This window comes from Aplysia californica, unplaced genomic scaffold, assembly GCF_000002075.1.
Source record: "Aplysia californica isolate F4 #8 unplaced genomic scaffold, AplCal3.0 scaffold00437, whole genome shotgun sequence".
NCBI lineage: Eukaryota > Metazoa > Mollusca > Gastropoda > Aplysiida > Aplysiidae > Aplysia > Aplysia californica.
In genome coordinates this window covers 385,476-397,108 of record NW_004797707.1, presented here as the reverse complement: position 1 = coordinate 397,108, position 11,633 = coordinate 385,476, and the positions used below count along the sequence as shown (strand labels likewise).

Below are 11,633 nucleotides of genomic sequence, written 5' to 3'. Positions count from 1 at the left end.
CAGGATTATGTAGGAGTCATTGACCGGATGAAACGAATAAAAAAATATGAATATTTATTGTGCTCTTTCATTCTGTATTTTCACAATTGTACCCCTATAACACCCAATCGCACCTACCTATTTGTCCGCCCACAGAATAAGTTTCATACCTACGCATATTTCACTTTAGACCTGATAATGCAAGAGGCTTTTATTCAATGCGGCTACACAGAGCATTAGAGAAATTACACGGCGAGAAAACAGAGATGAATTTAAAGGCAGTCTGTTAGCATTGTGTTCTCAAACTTCATGGATCATTGTGTGGTAATCCCTTATCGTTCTTTTCGTCTTTGTTTTTACTTTTTGCTTTTTTGTTGGGGGGGAGGGTGGTATTATTTTGTATAGTTTTGTTTGTTTGTTTGTTTGTGTGTTGATTGCCTGTTCGTTGTCTGCTTGTTTGTTTGTTTGTTTGTTTGTTCAATGAAGTGGAAACAGTATTTACGTGCTGTTACAATGCTGAATCATAATCTCTCTCTCTCTCTCTCTCTCTCTCTCTCTCTCTCTCTCTCTCTCTCTCTGTATGTATGTAATATTATAATTGTGAAAGTTCATCACTTTGGTCGCTTATAAATTCCGAACCACTTAACTTTCGGATAACAAAAACTTAGAGGTAGTTCAGAATCATTTAAAGCGTGCACAGTTATATTAAGGAATCTGACATCACTATAGTTTAATTTTCAGTTTTTCATTAGTTTCGTTCAGATCTAATGTTGGGAAAGTCCGTCCTCTAAGACACCATTGTAAACAAGTGAGGCTTACGTTCACAAGCAGTGCGCACTGTTGGACGATCAGTCCTTTTGAGTCCGTTAATCAAACGAGGACCCAGCTAGTATAATTATAGATAGGAAAGGGGAAAGGGAACAAGAGGTGTGTGTGTGTGTGTGTGTGTGCGTGTGTGCGTGTGTGTGTGTGTGTGTGTGTGTGTGTGTGTGTGTGTGTGTGTGTGTGTGTTTGTTTGTGTTGTTTTAGGCCCAGACTCTGACTACCGAATGTGGTGCTTCTCTGGCCTCTATCCTTGTTAAAATTACCTTTACTTATTATATTCCAACTGACTCACTTGGGACGAGCTTGGAAGGATGGCTCAGGAGGCAGGCTGACGTCACCACTGGGTAGGCGGTATTCGGAAAAGCCTCGCGCGGATAAGTCCCTCATTGGGACAAGGGCGAGTTACTGGTGAGCCGGCGTGATAAACAAAGAAGAAGGAACGTGTCTCTGTAGTACAACACACCTGTGAAACACTATTGTCTCTCATAACGCCTTCAAATCGGCAGAGTGCTTTTTGAACGTTGATTAGATATTGACGTACATTTATTGAAATTTAATAATGCAAATTATCGTCAGCAATCAATCTCTTGTCCACTGCACAGCCGACAAAAAGTGACCGGCGCCGCCGGTCTTGCCCTGTTAATGATCCGCCCCTGATCGTGAAATGGATATATTATACCTGTTTTGAGCTCTGAGCAGACTAAAATCAATATCGGCTGTATAATTTAATTTGAACTATTTGCTATTAGCACTTCCATTGTTGTTGTTGTTGTTGGTGGTGGTAACAATCCAAAAACAGCTGGGTTCTCACCTATCTGTCCAATGCCATGTTGTCATGTAGTGATAAAAGCAGGTTTGCTGCAGTTGCTGTATTGTTCCAAAGAGTGTGTTGTCAGTGTTAGGTCTCGGGAGGGAAAAGTGCACCTCTGAGGTAATTAGTTAAGGGCTGTGAAGAGGAGCAGGTGATGATCCACAGTCTCATAAATATGTAAGTTACACAAAGGACACATTGGGGAAGTTCTTGATTTATTCTGCTCAAGTAGAAGTTGAGATATGTTCTGTACGTAGGCGGAAGATCGTGATTAGTTTCTTTCTCTGTAGGTGGTTGTTATTGTCCTTTCTATGTGTTGTGGTCAAATGTTGAAATCTGCCTGTCTTTCTCAAAGCCCACCTGTTCATCCCATCTTGATTGTTGCCACTTTAATGATTTGTTGTGCAGTGTTGTATGAAGTTGGAATGTTGGGTTGTTTCTTCCTAGATCCCGTTTTGGCAAGCGTGTCTTCAAAGGGAATCTTTGTCATTTCCAGGTATGTTTGAGTGTCTGTGATGTGATGCATGGTTCATTTTGGTTAAATTCGTTTCTTTGGTTTCCGTGTTTCTCAACTTTTGAAAAGATTTCACATGCGGCAGGCGGTGTGGATCTCATGCCACCGTGAATGAAACGAAGGGCATTATTTTGGACCTTGTCAAGAGTGTTGCAAGTAGTTGCACTGCACATAGTGAGTAGGCTATCCAGGGAAGATCGGACATAACCAAGGTGTAGAGCTCTCAGAGTTTGTATGTATGCTCCTCATGAACTACTTCACAGTTTCTTTAAAAGTAGGAGTCTTCTTTTGCGTTGCTCTTTATGTTCTCCACTTGGATTTTCATTGTTAGACTTTTCTCAGGTTTGACTCCTAGGTTCGTTGGTTGTTCTTCTTTGGGGATATTTTCGCTTTCTATCTTCAGTTGGAGATTTTCTTCGGCTGATTTAGGGCTCTTTGTAAAGATGATGTGTACTGTTTTCGTGCAGTTTATTTTGAGCCTCCATTTCTGACAGTAATTGTGGAGTCTCTTGAGGTGATCATTTAATATCCCTGATCCTACTACTGTGCAGTGATGTGTCTGCCAGAGAACTAGACCAAAAGTGTAAGAATCTTTTCGGATTTCAGCACGTTCGTTATATCATTGAAGAAGATCGGAAACAGAGTGAAAATCAGACAGGAACCTTGGGGCAGCCTTCATCGAGTATTTCCCTTGACTAGAGGGCGTTGTTTACCTTGGTTTCAATGTTTCGATCTGCCAGGAAGAACTTGATCCATTTATCAAATTTGCAAAAGTATCCCAAGGTCCCTCATTTTCCTGAGTAGGCCTTTTCTCCACACTCTGTCGTACGCCTGTTGGAAGTCTACAAAATTATTTATTTGTTACCTGTGAATTGTTACGAAAATCATTAATTACACTTCATGATTATTATAACGATTTGGAGCATGCGCAAGAGGAATTAATATACTGCACGATAATGTCCCTACAACCAGTCAGTTGGGACGAATACGTTTTTGTAAAATTCTCGGTTGTCTACCATGTTCTTTTGACTTTGATCAACGTGGCTCAAACCTGGTAATGGCCTTTCATCCCGGAAGTAGAGTCTCCTACTATCTTTGCCTTTAGTTTAAGACAGTGATCACAAATAGATTGTGGCGTCGGTGGCCTAGTGGTTAGGCTACCAGACCCGTAATCGTGAGACTGAAAAAACGAATCCTGGCTATTGAAAAACTGGTGTAATCTTCATGATCCAATATTATTGCCAGAGGAAAGGCTAGTTATTACTATGAGGTTAGTGAAAGTGTCATGTCACTATTTTCCGTTTACAATGTTCTAAATCATTAAAGTCATATCACTTATCATCACCACCACCCCCTCCCACCACCCCCCTCTCCCTCTCTCTCTTTCCTTCTCTCTCTCTCATTTTTAACATTTAACGAAATTAATTCATGCTAGCATGATTGATACAGCTCGACCATGTGCAATGTGGGGCCGATGAGTGAAACACAAAGCAAGTAAAACATTTAAACGAGAAAAGCTAATGATTTATTAATGAATTACTAGCTTGTTTTTGTTTATAAAGCTAATTAAAACATTCTTGTCCGGGATCAAATTTTTGCATTACCAGCGACTGGCGGCGGGCAAGAATTGCCAAGACATTCCGGTAAAATTGCCTGCGCGGGTTGCTCACAACCAACCGCTGGTAACACGCGTTAAAGGGGGGGGGGGGGAGGGGGGGGGGAGCTACACCCTCAAAGTCGAAATTCCGCTCAAAATCATGGAATTTGAGTTGTAGACAATTTTAGCTTTCTCAGCCTCAGGGGCGAAGGCTGACTTGTTTGACAGGGTAATCAAAGTGAAATGGGACCAGATAGGGCCTGGAGAAATCACACTCACACAAGTCACAAGAATCTTACTGGCACTGGAGGCGGCAACTCGAGTTGTGAATGAAAACAAATCCTGAATTCATGTTGTATGCTTGTTCAACCGCTAAAATAATCGGGAAAGTATTTCATTAAATATTTATTCTAACTAACCTTAAATTTAACTTTAGATTTGAACACACGAACACCAAGGAAAGAAGCACAGATATCAGCACTACAATGGCATGTTATACCAGACAGCCGAAACAGTTTTGTAGAGCACGCCAATTATTAATTTTATATTTCACATTTGGCTGTTTTTTGTCTAGCTTTTCGCGGCCAGGAGCCGCTGTCATAATCGAGGTCACGATCTGATTATAGGACGTTAAAAAGTCGAGGAAAACCCCCCAAGCACTAGCAGTGTAGTAGCAGGAGTCAAAGGATTATTAGGAGTTAGTTCCCCTCACATCTGTGAGGTAGACTCGACCAGTGTAATAGTTCGCTTAGATAATCAGCGCGTCTGGGTGCTTATAACTGTCCCCGAAATGGGTGAACAGGGTATATGCGACAATGAAACAGTTCTGACTGCTATGCACATGTTCCCTTCAACACAATTGGTTGACTCTTCCTGCCTCACTTTAAGCTTACTTAATCAAAGCTTGTGACTGCTTATGGAGTGGCCCGATAGGGGCGAACAGGCTATTTCTGGGGCAATGAAACGGTTTTGAAGGTTAGGCATAGTCTATTGTTCATTGGTGATTATGAACGTCTTTTTACATTTAATTTATGAGGTTTACCTCTATGGGTGAATTTGACTGCGACAATGTTTCAAAATTAGGAAAGGAAGCAGTGATTATTTGATTATATAGACGCTTCGCCTCTGCTCAGTCTCTCCTACAACTATTTCATTGCATAAGAACCCCCCAAAACCGTATTTCTTCCCCATACCGGGCATGTTCGTAACCGCCATTTCCTCATAAAGTCAGTATTTTATTTTTCTTTATAAGTCGTTTTCTCAAAAAGCGACTTTTCTCTATACTTTTTTGAATAACTCCACCATTTTTCATCCAATCTTCATGAAATTGTCACAGAATGAAAAGAAGAAATAATACTAAAAATTTCTGTGTTGAATTTTTGATATATGGAATACATTTTTGTTGGTGGTGTCTGGAATGTGGATTTTCACGGATTTTTCGCAAACTTGAATGCTACCTCAGGAAAAAATTCATTAAAAATTTTCTAATTCGTTTAGGAAAAAAACAACAGATCAATGTTTAGATCTAATGTTTGTGAACACGCATGCCAAAAACTAATTAATGTCCATGAGCGATAAGTGCGGTATTTATTACGTAAGACATGTCAATCAAAGCCAATATGGCGGCGTATCCATGGAAACGAAACTTTTTTTCTCAAATTTGATTGCGGATTTTAAGACTCCTTACTATGCTTGTTATATATGTGAAATTTGGTAAAATTCGGTACAGTAAAAAGCGAGATAGCCTTCTGGTGTAAACCCCCCCCCCCTTAACTTCGGACGGTCTTGAACTAAACAAAAGACACTTCTCAAAGCGGGCATCTGCAGGTTAACCTGTAGCAGAAAACCTGGCGCACTACGGCCGTAACTTACCTTGCAAATACTTGTGACGACATTCACCGGTGAAGGCAAGGGTGACTATAATAAGAGGGAGGGGAGGGGGAGGTGGAAGATAACATTACGACATCATGATTTGTTGGTTTCCTACTGGGCCAACAGCCTCGGATGTGACGTGCTTATTACGTAATGTCCTTGTTTGTCCGTCTCTGCACTGACCAATTGACCAATGAGCCCGTCTTTTAGACACTGTAGTTAGATGTCCTTTCACTAGCTCTGTGGCGCACCACAAGGATACCTGATACTGAATCTTGTCAAGTTGTTCGTAAAGGAAAAACCGACGGTAAGATGTTTACTCTTTGTTTTTGTACGAGATAGCCTTTTACTATACATCAAAAGTTTTGAAGTTATTTTGCACTGACAACAGAAAATATATATGTGTGTGTGTGTGCGCGCGCTCGTGTGTGTGTGTGTGTGTGTGTGTGTGTGTGTGTGTGTGTGTGTGTGTGTGTTTGGGGGTGGATGGTGTGCTATTCAGACCCTGGAGTAAAAGAGACTAACGTAGAACGACAAAAAAGACAGAACAGCAAACGGAAGGCAGAAATGATGTTCTTTTCTATTACTAATTGTGCGATTTGCGTTTATTTTCTCATATGAATATAATATATAAAAATAATGTATACATATATGATGTATATATATATGAGAATTGTAATATGTTCCTGATGTCAGTGTTCAGTTGCCTCCTCGCCCCTTCTTTTTTCCCCTCTTTTTCCCTCTTTATTTTCCCTTTCTCATTTTCCCTGTTTTACTCACATCTCTCCCTCAACTTTTCAAATTATGTCAGGGAGCATGAATCCTTTTGTTTTAATTGTAGGAAGACATAACTCAAGTATGTTCGTGTTTCTTGTTTTAAAACTCTCCAATAAGACATGAGCTCACAGTTTCGATACATGTATGCAGCCAAATGTGTCATTGGTGGAGTTGTTTCTGTTTTAAAGTGTACTTTTCGTTTTGCGAGTTCCTATACCCCTTCAAAAAACATGCATACACATATTCAAACATACATATTATACACGCACTTACAGACAACATCAAACTCATTAACACACACACACACACACACACACACACACACACACACACACACACACACACGTACAAACAGACCCTGTATGTGTTCCTTCCTATACCGTCCCCAGATCATGGATCAGTACCCACTGACGGACACGGGAAAGACAAGTAGGAAGGAGCTGAGACGTTTGGCTACACACAAGTTTGGCGTACAGTGACGTGGGTGGACGCCTCTCGGAAACAATCTTATTTGTTGTAGGCTGACATTTCAAAAATTCAAAATTTCCTCTCTGCACCTCTGCCTGAAACAATCTTAGTTGTAGGCTGACATTTGAAAAATTCAAAATTTCCTCTCTGTACATCTCCCTGAAAGAATCTTAGTTGTAGGCTGACATTTGAAAAATTCAAAATTTCCTCTCTGTACCTCTCCCTGAAAGAATCTTAGTTGTAGGCTGACATTTGAAAAATTCAAAATTTCCTCTCTGCACCTCTCCCTGAAAGAATCTTAGTTGTAGGCCTGCATTTCAAAATCCAAAATGACTCTACAATAAAAAACAAATAATTTCACACTTGTAAAATGATAAGACACACCACATTTACTTTACACCACCCTTTTGATCCCATATCTATTTGACGGTGTCTCTCCTTTGTAGCAGTATTAATTAACTATGAGAGCTAATAGTTTATTTATGATCTCACTTGAAAAAAAAGAGGGCAAATCAGGCAAAAGTGGACCACGAACAACTTACTTAGACTTGGAGAATTTGAACAGATTAGATCTAGATCTATAGGTGATGGGGAAAGCATTGTTTCAAATCTGGTACTTCTTGCTTGATGATATAAGGTAATGTGTAAAAAGAGAGTGCTATTTCTTTCCTGGAATATGAGAGGTATATTATGTATTTTGCTGTCCGTGTATATTTTAATCCATAACATTTATGACGCACAGCCGATCACTCACGTAACGAAATCGGTGAGACGCAGACATCTTTTCTTTGTGTAAGATTACTAAGAATTTTGCTGTGTACTTGTTGCAAAATTCGACTACATAGAATATTTATAAACATTAATATGTAAGTTGTAAAAGAAACAATTGTGGACCTGAAATAAATCTTTTCGTTATGTGCATGTTTCTCTGTCATGTGTCTGTTCACTAAGTGCTTGCTGCTAGACTACAGGCTAACCCACATTTAGGGGGTTTATAGAAATCTTGACCTTCACCAAAAGTGGGCATTGTCCTACCTATAGGAGAAGTCTGGTTTCAGTGGTGTTTATGTTTGTTTGGTTACAGAGAAAACTCTCCTTGTCATTTAAAGAAACTGAACAAGGGGCAAAAACTTTTCCTTCGGTTTTCTCAAAACAATATTTTTGGTATAGCAGCCTTGTGCTTAAAAGCGACCAAATAATCTGATCACTTGACTGCACTCTGATCTCACGCCCCCTCCACTGACGGAACTCACCCGTCAAAACACAACTGACTGAAGCTGTAAGGTGAAACGAATGCCCCCCCCTCCCCACTAGGGGCAACACGGTACCTTTCTTCTTAGGCTTGAGCCTTTTTTTAATAAGTGTTTTACGGCGCTTGCAACTGCATAAGTGTAAGGTCTTATGAGCGCGCGGGACACATTACACATTTTCCGTTGGTAGAAAATTTTAAATTATACCTAGGTGGCAACCGAAGCCTACTCTTATCAATTTTAGACCACCAGGGTATCTTTAACGTGCGCAACGTGCACACAGGACCTCCGAGATTAATTTTGTTCGCCCTTGTCCGAGAAGGCTAGGTGTAGATTTTTCCTACAAGAAGACCAGGGGTGTGGCTGAAAGATAGCAGTAAGAAGCCAAGGGTTACACTCAGCAGTGGACTGACGACGCCTAGAAAGAAAGAAAAAAAGAAACAAAGAAACAAAGAAAGAAAGAAACAAACAAACAAACAAAGAGAAACTACGAACATAGGAAGAATCGGTGAATGTTGAAGCTTGACGACGGTCGTTGTTGTAAGTGCTGTTGTTGTTGTGTGAATGTTCAGGTTGTTTATTTAATTGTTGCAATTGGCAAACACTGATGGAAACTATTCTGCTATTTGAACATTTACTTTCGTTTAATAACACGCATTCCCTTTCATCCGTATTAGACAGGTAACCATCAAAGTTTCATGATAAGCCGTATAAGTGGATTATTATTAGTACTTCATTGAATGTTCCTATCCAAGACTTTGTTATTTTTGTATCTGAAGCTGATGTCATGCAATATTTCGTCTTTGCCATGATAAGAATAAAGTGAATTTTTTTTTCCCCACTTTATATTTGCTTGTTTTCTTTTATTCTCTCGACGTCACATTTTTACGAAAATCGTAAAACAATAATACCTATCACTGAAGATACTGAGCACTGACACTTTCCCATAATACTCTGAATATACATTTGAATATATAGATTTGTTTCTCAATTTGCTTGGTCCGATCACACTGAAAGAATGAAACTGTGATTTTTAAATATTTTTTATTGGGGCAAAGGGGGGGTGGGGGTGGGGGTTGTCTTTGTATGTGTCTTCCATAGCTTTGACATATTATAGATCCATTGACAGGCAGAGTACCTCCTCAAAGGATAATGACAATGTCTAGAGAAAAAGAGAGGAGGAAAGAGAGGAGGGACGGGAAAGCAATGACAATGTAGATGTTCTTTTTGTTCATTTGGTTATTATAGGGGCCCTCTGTTCTCGTAAGAGAGCAATGCGTTATCTACTTCCTGTTAAAAGCAAAAACAACAACAAAAGCAACAAAAAACCCCCCAAAAACCCAACAACAACAACCCAAACCCTCAAAAGGAAGTGCAAGCGGTGTGTGATAACAAAATAGAAGAAGTAAAATAATTTTGTTATTATATTTAGTGTGTTTTTATGAAGTCTTTGTATGACTTAAATTCCCTAGCTAAGACACACTATAGATCCATGGGCAGGCAGAGCAACTCGTCTAAGAATAATGACACCGCCACTGCACATTTGAAAATACGTACAATTATAGCTAAAATGTTGATTAACAAGAGGATTATGTACGAGTTCTTGACCGGATGGAAGGAACAAAGGTGACGGAATGAGGCTCTGTCGCGACAAAACAGCAGTGAATCCCACTTGTCTACATGTATTTGAACGCCTTCAAATCGGCAAGATGCTTTTAGAATATTGATGCATGTTTATTGGGATTTACTTAAAACTGAATGAAAATCATCATCAGCAATAAATCTCTTGTCAACAGTCCAGCTGACAGAAATTTGACCGGCACCGCTGGTCTTGCCCAGTTAACAAACCGCCCCTGGTAGTGGGCCTTAATCGTTCCACCCACGTACATTTCCTTCTCTATCCCTCTCTCCTTTTCGCCACCCCCCCCCCTCCAATCTGTCCAGCCTCCGTCTAACCTTCACTACCACCTCCCCACTCCACCACAGTCAGCGAAATCAGAAGTACCAAATCCCCATTTCTAACTGAAAACCTCAAATGCGTATCGTGTCTTTTCCAAGGCAATAAACAAACACCTGCAATAAGGGTGCTTGCTGATAGTAATACATTTATGGAAAATTGTTAAATACATTCGACTTCAATCGGTGCGAAAAGGATGGAACAATTACAAAACGTTATATACCGCTGAACATGTGAAAATACGTACAGATATATAGCTAAAATGTTTATTAACAACAGGACTATATACGAGTTCTTGACCGGATGGAAAGAATAAAACTATTGAATAATTGTGAGGCAGCGTGGTGGAATCAGGCTCTCGTCAAAATAATCAAAGTGAAGAAACTTAAATTTTTCCACAGGTTTGTGAATTTTTATCAAATTTTTGTTTTTTGGCTCAACGCCTCTAATGCCCATTAAAGAACTCATTTCTGTGTGGATTTTTCTGAAAAGCGTTGATTAAAGGCACAAAAATGTAAATTTTCAGTTACCACGGACTCTTAAGCTAAAGAAATAACTAATCTTTGGAGGCTGTTTTCTCACCAATGTTAACTCTGAAAGCAGGTGAGCCTCACCTCCTTCTTTCGCAAATATCTCGACTTGTATTCAAGATAAATGGATACTTTTTCATCCGAATAAAGACAAGTGAATACGCTTTAAGATGATACCAATAACTCTACATACCCAAAAATTGACGAGAGCCTGATTCCACCACGCTGCCTCACAATTATTCATTGTGCTCCTTCATTCTGTATTCTCACAATTATTGTACCCCTATATAACGCTCAATCGTCAACAGAATAATTTTCACATCTACTCATATTTCACCCTCGACCCGATAATGTGAGAGGCTTTCATTCAGTGCGGTGACACATATCGTAAGAAATATCACACGAAGAGAAAACAGAGATGAATAAAAAAGGCAGTCTGTCAGTGTCAGCATTGTGCTGTGATACTTCATGGATCATTATGTGGTAATCACTTGTCGTTCTTTTCGTCTTTGTTTTTTTGCTTTTTGCTTTTTGTTGGGTTTTTTTTTGGGGGGGGGTGGTGTTATTATTTTGTGTAGTTTTGTTTATTTGTTTGTTTGTTGATTGCCTGTTCGTGGGTGGTTGGCGGGTGCTCTGGTGCGTTTGCTTCTTCTTTCCTATCAAACGTCTATCATCCTTATCTCCCCTTCTTCTTTTTTATGTTTAGTTACTCTCTTGTAACACCTCTAATCTTTTGGCGCTCATATGACCTTATGCAGCTGCGAGCGCCGTAAAACCTCTACTAAAACTAAACTAAAAGATTGCCTGTTCGTTGTTTGTTTGTTTGCTTAATGAAGTAGAAACGGTATTTGCGTGCTGCTACAATGCTGAATCATAATATAATGACATATACCCAAGAGATGGTAAACTTAAATAAGCAGTAGAGTGCAGGAATTAATCGTGATTTGTAGAACTGACACTACTGACAGACAGACAATTTTATACCTTTAGGTTTGTGTGTGCGTGTGTGTGTGTGTGTGTGTGTGTGTGTGTGTGTGTGTGTGTGTGTGTGTG

General features: G+C 39.7%; 1 protein-coding gene and 1 long non-coding RNA gene across 2 annotated transcripts in view; one reads left to right on the top strand and one right to left on the bottom strand.

Annotated features, from left to right (window-relative positions):
- LOC101852563 (twitchin) overlaps positions 1-11,633 on the bottom strand; it is a gene marked incomplete in the record, with an annotated part of 226,069 nt that overhangs the window by 196,322 nt on the left and 18,114 nt on the right.
- On the top strand, positions 747-7,762 carry LOC106012624. The gene is made up of 2 exons (XR_001185098.1): positions 747-2,111; positions 6,765-7,762. It is a non-coding gene; the product is annotated as an uncharacterized LOC106012624 (long non-coding RNA).